Raw genomic sequence first — 11,824 nt, forward strand, 5'->3', positions numbered from 1 at the left:
GTGTTGGCTTTAATGGGGTATTGAAATGAGTAACTTAGTCTTACAAAATAGCTTCTCAACGCGACTTCGCGTGAATACCTATAGATTTTTAAACCCTTTCTTAATATTTTTTTTTATAGTAGGAGTCTCGTTATAAAGAGAACCTACAAGCAAAATCTCAAGTTTCTAGTGTCAGTGTTCAGCTCTAGGCACCCACGTTGATATGTCTGTCAATTAGAACAACGCGTCAAAATCACTCTCCTATAAAGGTATTTTTAATATTAATGTGGCGAAATGGCTTTCATTTTTACTCAAAATAACTCTCAGCTTAGTCCTTTTTTGAGCTTCATCGTAATCGGTTCAGTAATTGTTTTGATATCAATGCAAAATACATTGAATTATTTCAAAAAAATCAGACCAGACGGGCAATACCTCTTTAAATAAGCGAATTGCATCCTGAGCCATATCCCAAATAAATCCAACCGTGTTAAATCTATTTTCATGATTTAATAGACATGTAGGATTACATATACATATTTTATTTCATCATAAAACTATATTATATGTATTAATTTATCCAGCTAAATACATTCTAAGTGATCACTGAACAAACAACAAATATAGATATGGCGCAGCGCCGATCTCCGTCGTCGTAGCGGCGACGTCGCGTGACGTCACACGGCGTCGCGCGACGTCGCGCGCGAGGCGGGATGACGGCGCGCGCCTTACATCCTCGTGTTAGCTACAATTAATTAACACAACATACAATTATTTCGCGCGAGGTACACTTCCATAAACAACGCCAATCAAATTAAAACCCAAACAATCTACACTTATCGTTAATCTCACAGTTAACTACACATTTCCTAAAAACAGTGTTACATTCGAAACAATTTTAATCTAGCAAATTAACAATCTCTCTTTTGGGACTTGGAAACCATTTTTGTCCCTGGAGATAAAAAATTGATACAAAAATATAAATACTAACGAAAGACAGTTAAATAACATATAACAATAATAATACTGTAGACTGTAGAGAATGTATAAATCTGTTCGAGATTCCAGAGGAATTAATGAAAACAAGTCACACACAAGTAAGTAATATTAGAACGAAAAGTGTACCTCGCGGCGCATGCGTCACTCATACTAAAACGTTTCTGTTATATTTATCTTTACCGAGAACATTTTATTGTTACCCTATACACATATCTGTAAACACTGGCAAGACCAACTAAGAATAACATAAGGCTTTAAGCCGCTCTGTTTTGTATTTGTACAATATTTATCCATTTCTTTGGCTAAAACACCTCTGGGAAGCGTAAAATATATTCTCGTAATAATTATAAACATTTAAAAATGAGTACAAAATAACACAGTACCACCGCGGTACAACAGATATCGTAAACATCTGAAATTATATTTCACTAAAACGTAGCTCCAAACGTTCAATATAATATAATAATAATATAACCTTACATTACAACATTTGGACTTGTGACGGATATTGCAAATTAATTCTAAAACGAGCATCTCATCGAGAACAAGTATACATTTTTGTAAAACATTTAAAACGGAAAATTTGTGATATGTTCAGTTACTATTTATGCGAAATTTTTATTTGGCGCAAGAACATCTCGAAGTACTTACTTACAAATTACCAACTCAAAATTTTTAACATACTACCGCTCTATTTCTAAAAAACGGTTAACTGTAAATAGTATTTTTTGAGTTTTACCAAAAACGAATAAACTAAAAAAAAATGTTTCTAAAAATAATGCTACATATGACCAAAATAAAAACTAACTAAAAATCTTGGTCTAATACTTAGCATAATTTTTGGCGATAAATCAAATACTTTTTCATGTTAACCGTTTTTAATAAATAGGACGGAAGCGTAGCCATAGTAAAAAAAACTTTTTCTTTTTCTAAAATCTTTCAACATCAATTTTTTGAATACCTCACGATGCTCTGGCTCCAAAAATATCCATGTGATTTGAGCTACTAATAGCACTAGAATTGTGCGCGTTCCAAAATTTTCCTACTAAACATAGTAACGTGAGATTTTACAACATTTTACACTTAGTACTTATGTCACGAATATTTTGTTTAATGAAAATGAAACATGATAATACCGAAAGTATTTTTTCACCTTTTTTAACTAAAAATCCGTTAACTGCGAAAACTAGTTTAACAGTTATCGCCGAAAAATATGGCATTTTAGTAAAAATGTTTCTGAGAAAGTTTGCTACGCAAGGACCAAGCTTAAAACTAACAACTATATAAACCATGGGTTTAAATGGCATCCCTTTTAGAAACGTCAGTTTTTGAAAACTAACGTTTCTCCCGTTTTTTGGTAATAACTCAAAATCTTTTTTTAAGTTAACGGCTTCTTAGTTAGAGGACTTCAGTATCACGCTCGCCACATTATCCGATCGGTCGGGATCGTCAAATATCTTACATCGGAAGCTTACTTACACCTTCCGTTAAAACAGCGCTGGGAGATTCAACTTTGTCCCAGGTGGACCGTCGGAGTCAAGCCATCTGGTGAGGTAATTTTTATTATTGTTTCTATCCATTATGTCAAACTCTCTGTCAAAGACGTTTAGCCGGGTTGCAGTCATCCGCCAACAGCAAGTCCACGAAGTACAGAACCAGCTGAAAAAAACAAGTTTTATATGTCCTAAAGAAATCATTACAAAAGTATACTTTTTAAAAACAGGTAAGTACTCGTAGATTTAGTACTAAATCAGTAGACCTGAACATTACTATTTTGTCGGAAGGTGTAAGTAAGCTTCCGATTTAGGATACGCGACGGATCCGATATAATGTGGCTGAGCGCTTATAGTAGTAAATACTTCTATTATTTTTTTGCTCCTTTTTAGTATTTTTTGATAAAAGTAAGCTATAGCGTATAGTAAATAACAAAGTAATTGCTAAATCAAACTAAGGGCTTGCGCAGACGAGCGACTATTGTCCGCGAAGGACAAAGAATCCCTCATCTATCGCGGTGTTTCGCCGTATTAATTCCACCGTGTGCGATATGCGATGCAGTCCTCAGTGATCCATTTTTGTCCTCCGCGGACAACAGTCCTCTGCACAGGCCATTAGTGCCTTCTTCTATCACTGGGAACTGAAATAGAAGCTTGATCATTCAACATGGTGTATTCAATCAGTCTAATAAAAATTGACGCATTGCTTCTAAATGCCTTATACATTTTACAATCATACATTCTACATGTATAAGGCAAGGCAGGTAAAATCATTGTATCAATTTTTATTTGTAGGGACTTTTTGTATAAGAGCATAAGAACCATTACCCACAATTATTATCTACAATGTGTCATTAGGACCTTAAATAAATGACTCAACATAATCTAACTAAGTAGTAAAATTCTGACTTTAGAGTTAATACTTACTTAAAATTAATACGGTTCAAGAAACTTTGCCTTCTCGGCTGTACATAAATCTCTTATTAAAATTGACAAGTCCAAAAGTAATGCTATCCTTTTCACAATGTTCTCTGTGGAAAAGGATAGCTATACCTACATCTAGAACTGTCCATTTAGTTTAGTTAAGAGGTAAGTGTAAAACCGAATAGACACAAATATAGTACATTACGAACTAAACACACTGTTCTTATTATGGCACAAGAAAAATTATATTCGAAGTAGGTATAAGTATAAAGAATAACAAAAAAAAATATTACAATTATATAAAACTGATCGCACATTACAGCACAAACCGCACGCAACGCATCAGAAACTACACGAATACGAATCTGCATACTTTGACGTCAATAGATTTTGGTGACGTTACTAAGGTGGAGATAGAGTTTAAAGATTTTTCTTTGCGCGAGTTTGTGCGTCACGAAGGTGGAGAAAGAGTCCAATATGCTATAATTTTTTTCAAATTTCCTTCGATTAATTGGAAATGAAAATCGTGTCTATGGTGTCGAATCTATAGAGTGTACTTTGACTTTACTCAGACTTAAGCTTCAGTTAAAAAGAGGGAGACTTATGTCTGCGATATAACGCTGTCTCGTTTTAACAGTTTAGTTTAAGTCTGAGCAAAGTGCGTTCTATAGATCTCAACCTAAGAGATGCGTTGCGATGCGTCTCCGCGCTATAGATCTCTGGCTAAGAGATCCGTTGCTTACTCTCGTGGGGTGATGTGCGCTCAACTTAAGTCCCGCAACTATTGGTGGGTCTCTAATTAAGTACAATTAATACGCAATGCTATATAAAGTTGTATAGTAACATCTCACTTGTGTGCCCTTTACTCATAATTTCATATTACAATAAACAATATATTTTTGTCTGTTGAAATGCTAGTTCACTTTTTACAACACCTATATAAAAGTTATCATAGCAATCGGGTATGAGGCGGGGGAACTCCCCGCACACCCGCATGTCACCCGCGCTCGCCCGTACCGGATTAGCACAGGGGCTGTGCGGGTGCGCGAGGCGTTCTCTCCCCGATTGCCATTTCGACCTTTCGCATACCTACTATACGTGTAAAAATTCATATGTATATCCAAAAAAAGGACAATACAAAAATAAAAAATCTTCTTTTTGGGGATCAGTTAAAAAGAATAAAACTTTGTGCTTGCTTCACCATTTGTGCGATTTATGACGTGACCATTAACAGATATATACTTTATCCACCGAGAGAAGTTAATATACGTATATGTATATTAGAGTACGCGGGTATGAGGCGAGGGGACACCCCGCTCACCCGCACGGCACCCGCGCTATCCCACACGGGGTTAGCGCGGGGGTTGTGCGGGGGTGCGGAGCGTCCCCATCCCGATTGCCATCTTAATCAGTCGCGTACTATAAATTGATACTATTCACAACTCATTTAACTTAAAAATGATCTTTTATTTAGTAAATCAACTAGCATTTCCTCAGATATAATCTTACAATAGGTACGGTTTGTCTAGCTATTAGGTACAATAAGCGTTACAACTAAAACAATAACAAAAGCAACTACTAAAGCCTTCGGTTACAATACTATTATACACAATATAATCTCAATGGACTACAACCTAAATTTATAAAAAGAAAAGGTGACTGACTGACTGACTGACTGACTGACTGATCTATCAACGCACAGCTCAAATTACTGGACGGATCGGGCTGAAATTTGGCATGCAGATAGATATTATGATGTAGGCATCCGCTAAGAAAGTATTTTTATAAAAATTTAACCCCTATACGGGAGTGAAATAGGGGTTTGCAATTTGTGTAGTTCACGCGGACGAAGTCGCGAGCATAAGCTAGTAATATGTAAATAAACTTAAATTAATAATGGTGTAATTCTACTGACAAGAGAATCTGTAGGTACAGATGAGGTCACAGAGGGAAGGTGAATCTTCACAGTGAAGGCAGAGACATTTATAGCTCACGACGCGACACGGAAACACGATGCGCGGCCAGAGAAATAAAACATACAAATACTCACATTTTGTTCCCAAAACAAAACCATACCAGAGTGAGGAAACTCTCGCTTTGATCCTGAATCTTCTCCTAAATATATAAAAGGAAAAGGTGACTCACTGACTGACTGACTGATCTATCAACGCACAGCTCAAACTACCGGACGGATCGGGCTGAAATTTGGAATGCAGATGACGTAGGCATCCGCTAAGAAAGGATTTTTGAAAACTCAACCCCAAAGGGGGTGAAATAGGGGTTTGAAATGTGTGTAGTCCACGCGGACGAAGTCGCGAGCATAAGCTAGTCGACGATATGTCAAAAATTAGGCTATGGTAACGTGATATCAAAGAAAAATAGGGATACTAATAGGGCTACCTGCGTCAAATGTGCTAACATTTGACGCCTGCCAGTGACGTGGAAGCCTCGATGTTTAGTTAGAAGTTCCCTGACTGTCGTGAACTGTGACCGTACTGTGAAGATTCACCCAAAAGTTTGGCACAATGTGTATTGAACAGTACAGAGGGCAAATTCTAATTGCATTGCAATTTGCTACTACAGTCTGGGACTTTGTTTCTAGAGTTTCATACTGGATTTGTAGTCGGACCTATCATACTGGTTTTTGAAAACGGAATAATAAACAATCGGTTTATGGAAAAGTACGAGCCTTTCCAATTCTATGAGAATCGGGACCGCAGATCTTATATCGACCCCAAATATTTTTTTTTTTCAAATTTAAGTACGTTTTACAGTATTAAAATATTAAATTAAAAACGCGTAAAAATATTTGCATTCATAAAAATAAGAACATTTAATTTCATTTTGAAAACTAAAATAATCAAAATCAAGTGTCTCATTTCAATAAACTCGCAAAATATCGCTATAAATGTATAATAAAAAAAACAATAAAATGTACATTTAAAACTACATAAATGTTAATAAAGAGACAATGTTTGTAAAAATGTAGTTTGTAAACCATGGAAGTGTGTATATAAAAAGCTTTTGTATACAACGGACGTAATAGTCTACTGGAAAAAAAGATTTGAATTTTGTATGATCTTTAAAAGTTGGTTTACTTTATAATTTTTTTTTTAATTTATACTTATCAATGGCAGTTTGTATAGAAGCAGACGTTACTTTGCGGAAGTTCATGATATACTAGGACAGACATGACACATAAATTCCCCAAAAGGTGTGTTTTGAGGGTTTTGTGTGGTGGCTGGCTGTTCCTGCATGTTTAGCAGCGGGATGGCGGGCAGTACATTTCGCATGTTGCATGTTACATGTTGCAGCATACAGATTTATCCGTTTCAGCGGATTATAACAAAATTAAGCTTTTGGTTCCTTGTATATCAATGACAGTTACTAACTGTGATCGTTTTGGGTATTTTCGATCGATTTTCCAATCGCTATCTGAATCCGTTATTTTTCATTATTTCTCATTATGCGTATTTAAGTGTTAAATTATTATTAAAATATAAGTTATCCTAAGAACATTTACAGTAACAACACAATTTATCGAGCATACAATTGAGAACTTAACTTAAAGCATCAATGTATAATAAAGATGGATCAGGCGGTTCTAATACGTACTTGACTCACTTCCCACTTCGACTAACAAATTAGAGCAAGAGGTCCGACTCCAGTGGTGCCCGACCTCTCGCTCTCGCTCGGCAGTCGAAGTGCGATAGCGATATCTAGGTATTAGGAGTGCTCTATCCATAGGTATGAATATATTCATCGCGTAGAGCTACGACCGCGACACGAGGATTATGCCGCACTGTACGCTCGCTAAACTGTGGAACAGTGTACGCAACCTAACCTACCCAACTTAACATTTAGCTATATTATTTGATCTGGTAGTCAGTTGTTAACAGCAGATAAAACATTTAATTTCATGACACGTAGTCGTTATAACTAAAAAAACTAAAAAAAAATGTATAAATGATTGTGACATTCCCGTTCGACTATCATGAAATCACAGTTGAGAGATGTTAGGTCGACGAAACAAGACGTGAACCCGTCCGAAGGCAACCTAGCACTAAAATAGCCTCGAGTTAGGAACAAAGCTAACATATACCCTAACATTGGGGCCGATTCTCTTGTACACAATCTCTAATCTAAACTATATTAACAGGTCTAAATCTAGTGCAATCCTTTTCCGTAAGCCGTTATGAAAGGGATAGCAATAGATTTAGACGTGTGATTTTAGTTTAGTTTAGAAATTGTGTACAACGGAATTAGCCACATTGCACGACCAAGACAAGATATAACTACCAAATGTAAGGAAAAAGATCATAAAAAGAGTAAAAACTGCAATTATAGATGAAAAGACTAGTTCATTTTGAAACGCAATGATATAACACCGAACCGAAACACGTTTTTTTTCATTATTTGAAATATATATTAGGTAGTGCAAGCTATCTTTTTGGTTAGATATATATATTTGAATAGCACATTACAACTAACATTTTCTCCACTATAAAATATAGACCTGATACGCATCACGCTGATGCTTAAGTACAATAAGAGTAGTTATTTTCCAACCCAAGACCGACTGAGGCACCGATCCTACGTTACCACAATAAATAGGTCCGTTCCAACACATAGAATCTAACATAAGGCGGCGTTGATAAACATTTACATCGGTAACGACACGCACACAGACACACAAACTCACACACACGCAAACAAACTCAAACCAATACACTGATTACACTCACACAAACAGAAGTATCACACATAGGGATTTGTACGGAAGTCAATCACGCACCAATCAACGCTACAGCTGTTATTTGAATACAATCTGTCACATTCTGATTGGACCTGTAGAGCTCTTTGATTTTGCTCAGACTTTACTTAAAGTTAAAACGAGTGTAAGGTAGAGATCTATAAAGCGCACTTTTCTCAGACTTAAGACATTGTTAAAGCGAGACTGCGTTATATTCCTGGCATAAATCTGTCTCGTTTTAACTGAATCTTAGTCTCTTAGTCTGAACAAAACCTAAGGCTGAAATCTATAGAGTGCACTTAGACTTTGCTCAGACTTAAGACAGAGTTAAAGCAAGAAAGACTTAATATATCTCTGGATAAATCTGTCTCGTTTTAAGTCTGCGCAAAGTCAAAGTACGCTCTATAGATCTAAGAGTGACAATACAGCAAACAGTCATGAATCATGACTAGACCGTTATATAGTCGCATTTCCAGACGTCAAACTGACATGAAGTAGGGAGGGACAAGATGGCACACCTTGCCTCTTGCCTACCCCATCTCCGTTTGACGTTTTCTAAATGGAACAAGATAACAGAATATAGTCGTGACAGACCACTTCTTAACTTAAAAACTTAACACTTAAGCATTTGCGCATAGCGACAATTTACGCACAGTGAAGCGCGTTAGACGCAACTAAACATGTCGTCTTGTGCAAAGGCTCTTAAAGCTTTGTATAAAAGAACAAAGACACTACATGAACAAAAACACGACACAAGTGAAGACGTAGACTCTATCTAAATATAATAATACACACGGTCACTTTTTAGTCGTCTTACAAAAGCTAAATAATTTATGTAGCCAATGTGACTGATTCTGTTGTACAAAATCTCAAAACGAAATTAAAATGATTGGTCCAAATATTTTGCTATCCCTTTCATAATGCACCCTGCGAAATGGATAGCACTAGATTAAGACCTATCAATTTAGTTGATTATTAATTATTTAAAAGGACAGGTCTAAATTGCTATCCCTTGTCTAATACTCGCCGAGTAAAAGGATGGCACTAGATTTAGATCTGTCAGTTTAGTTTAGAGATTTGTGTACAACAGAATTAGCAACAATATTTACTATTTTTTATTCAGATACATACAAATAAGCCCTTGACTGCAATCCCACCTGGTAGTAAGTGATGATGCAATCTAACGTTTAAACTACCGTGAGTGATTTCCATTCTAAATAATATCTGTCCTGGCTTTACTGCACGTGAGTAAAGCCGGGACAGATATTATTTAGGATGCAATCTAAGTTGCAAGCGGGCTAACCTGGAAGGAGTATGGTAGTATTTGGTTGGTTTTCACACAGCTTCGTACCGGAACGCTAAGTCATACTAATAGCCACGGCTAAAGCCTCCCATTAGACCAGACCAGAAATTTAGAAATTATAAAATTCCAAACCCCTGCCGGGAATCGAGCCCGGGACCACCCACCAATATGTCTATAAATTAAAAAAATATGGGATAGTAGACCTTAGGCCCATTAAATGATTCGCTTTTGTAAGACAACTAAAAAATCCCCGTGTAGGTATGTCTGTTAATTTTTAGTATTAGTATGTTATAATTTTCTTACAATGGGTGAGATTTATAATTTATTTATATTAATTGTATTTATAGTACATATGTATAATACACTAACGACTACATAAAGCGAATTTGTGGCGGTCGGTCTTCCCTCTCGCTCGCTCCCCAGGCGCAAGCGCACACAATGTTACCTCTCCTCTAACACTATTAACTCTACGTAACTAATGGTAGTGATAACTTTTAGTACACTTTGGTGTGAGAGCCTGTACAGTAAACTATACTATAACATAACAAACTATAATACTACGAATCAGAACTATAGGTCATTCGTTTGAGCTAGAGGGAAAATTTTAATAAGTACTAAAACGTTGTTGTAATGCATTCAACCTAAGAATAAGACGGACTTTCCGACATATTGTGACGTCAGACGGAAATATATATTTTTTACTATACCCTAATACGGAGAGAACTTAGTATATATGGCTCTCTCTATGACTTAATCCCATACAAATGTAAGAGACAAGAACTCAGTGGGCGTTAACCATTTTGAGGCACCAACCAGTCACAAACGAAACTATGTTTTCGAATTGAATTTCGAATGTTTTTGAAAATATTTTCGAATTGAATTTCGAATGTTTTTTGAAAACATGTTTGTTATTGGTTGGTAGCTCAAAATGGTTAACGGCTTCTAAAAAGTTTTTTGTCTCTATCATTTGTAAGGGATTATTTAACAGAGACAGCCTTATACGAACTCGTCTCCGTGGATAGAGTATAGCTGACCCACCCGTCTTCACTCAACTGGAATTTTTGAAAATCAATGAAAGGGTAGAATTTTCGAAAGTTCTTAATTTTTGCTCGAAAGTCCATTTTCATAGATACAAAGTAAAAATGTTTCTATAAGAAACTTTCATCCTATACTGTACACTTACACTTTCAACTTTTCGGAACTATTAGAATTTTCCCCCGAGCTTTTAGACCCCAAACCCGGATGCGGGTAAGTAGAAAATAAAAGCGTTTATAAACACCGTCAAAAAAGTATAATACAAAACATGTAAGACAAACACTATGGGTATGTTTTCCGTTTGACCGAAACCTTTCTTTCATAAGTCGAAAAGTAAACTTCGAGAGAAAGACACTCGTTTGTTCAGATATAAGTTAGCCCTTGACTGCAATCTCACCTAGTGGTAAGTGATGATGAAGTCTAAGGTGGAAGCGGGCTAACCTGGAAGGTGTACGGCAGTTTTTATTAAACCCATACCCCCTTTGGCATCGTACCGAAACGCTAAATCTAACTAACTAGCCACGGCCGAAGTCTCACACCAGACCAGATTAGAGGTAATTTAGAAATTATAAAATTCCTAATTTCTCCTGCCGGGAATCGAACCCGGGACGTCCCACAGCGCTTACCACTGCGCCAAGGAGGTCGTCAATTCGTTTCGTATCTCAGTAGGTGGATTCCGAAAAACCTGCATCAATCATTATCACAATCGCAATCGTTATGATTAGCTGAATTTATGGTATTCTTGTTGCAACAATGCATTGTAGCCAATATGAGCGAGCGTCAACCAATCAGAGGTGATTGCGATCGTGACATTGTAGCTGTCAATTTACCGTAATGGAGCTCCTCTTCTCAGAAAATTGTATAAACTTACAAATCCAACAGACCAACAGACAGACCAACGAAAAACATACACACAAAAAAGTAAAAACTAATCAATATTTTCTTTAAACTATTATTATTATGATAATATAAGTAAATATAAGCCATGCAACATGGACATTTGAACATTTGTACTCTCAGTACTCAAAATAAATATATTATGTGTTAATTAAACATAACATTTATTTGATTATATTTGGTAAATTAGTAAAAATACATGAATGTTGCAGCAATATGGACATAATTCATATTTGATACTTAAAAAACTAAATAAACAATAGTTATTTCATATCTATCAAGGTATCAAAAAATTGGTTAATTTGTATTCTTACACACTAAGTTAGCAATTGTCCAATGCTTGACAGAAATTCAAGCGAAACTAATGTGATTTAATTTTATCATTATATTTCATTTTATGACTCATTAAATGTTAACAAAACATTAAAAATATCCCACTTCTGA

This window comes from Maniola hyperantus, chromosome 18 (genome assembly GCF_902806685.2).
Source record: "Maniola hyperantus chromosome 18, iAphHyp1.2, whole genome shotgun sequence".
Classification (NCBI taxonomy): Eukaryota; Metazoa; Arthropoda; class Insecta; order Lepidoptera; family Nymphalidae; genus Maniola; species Maniola hyperantus.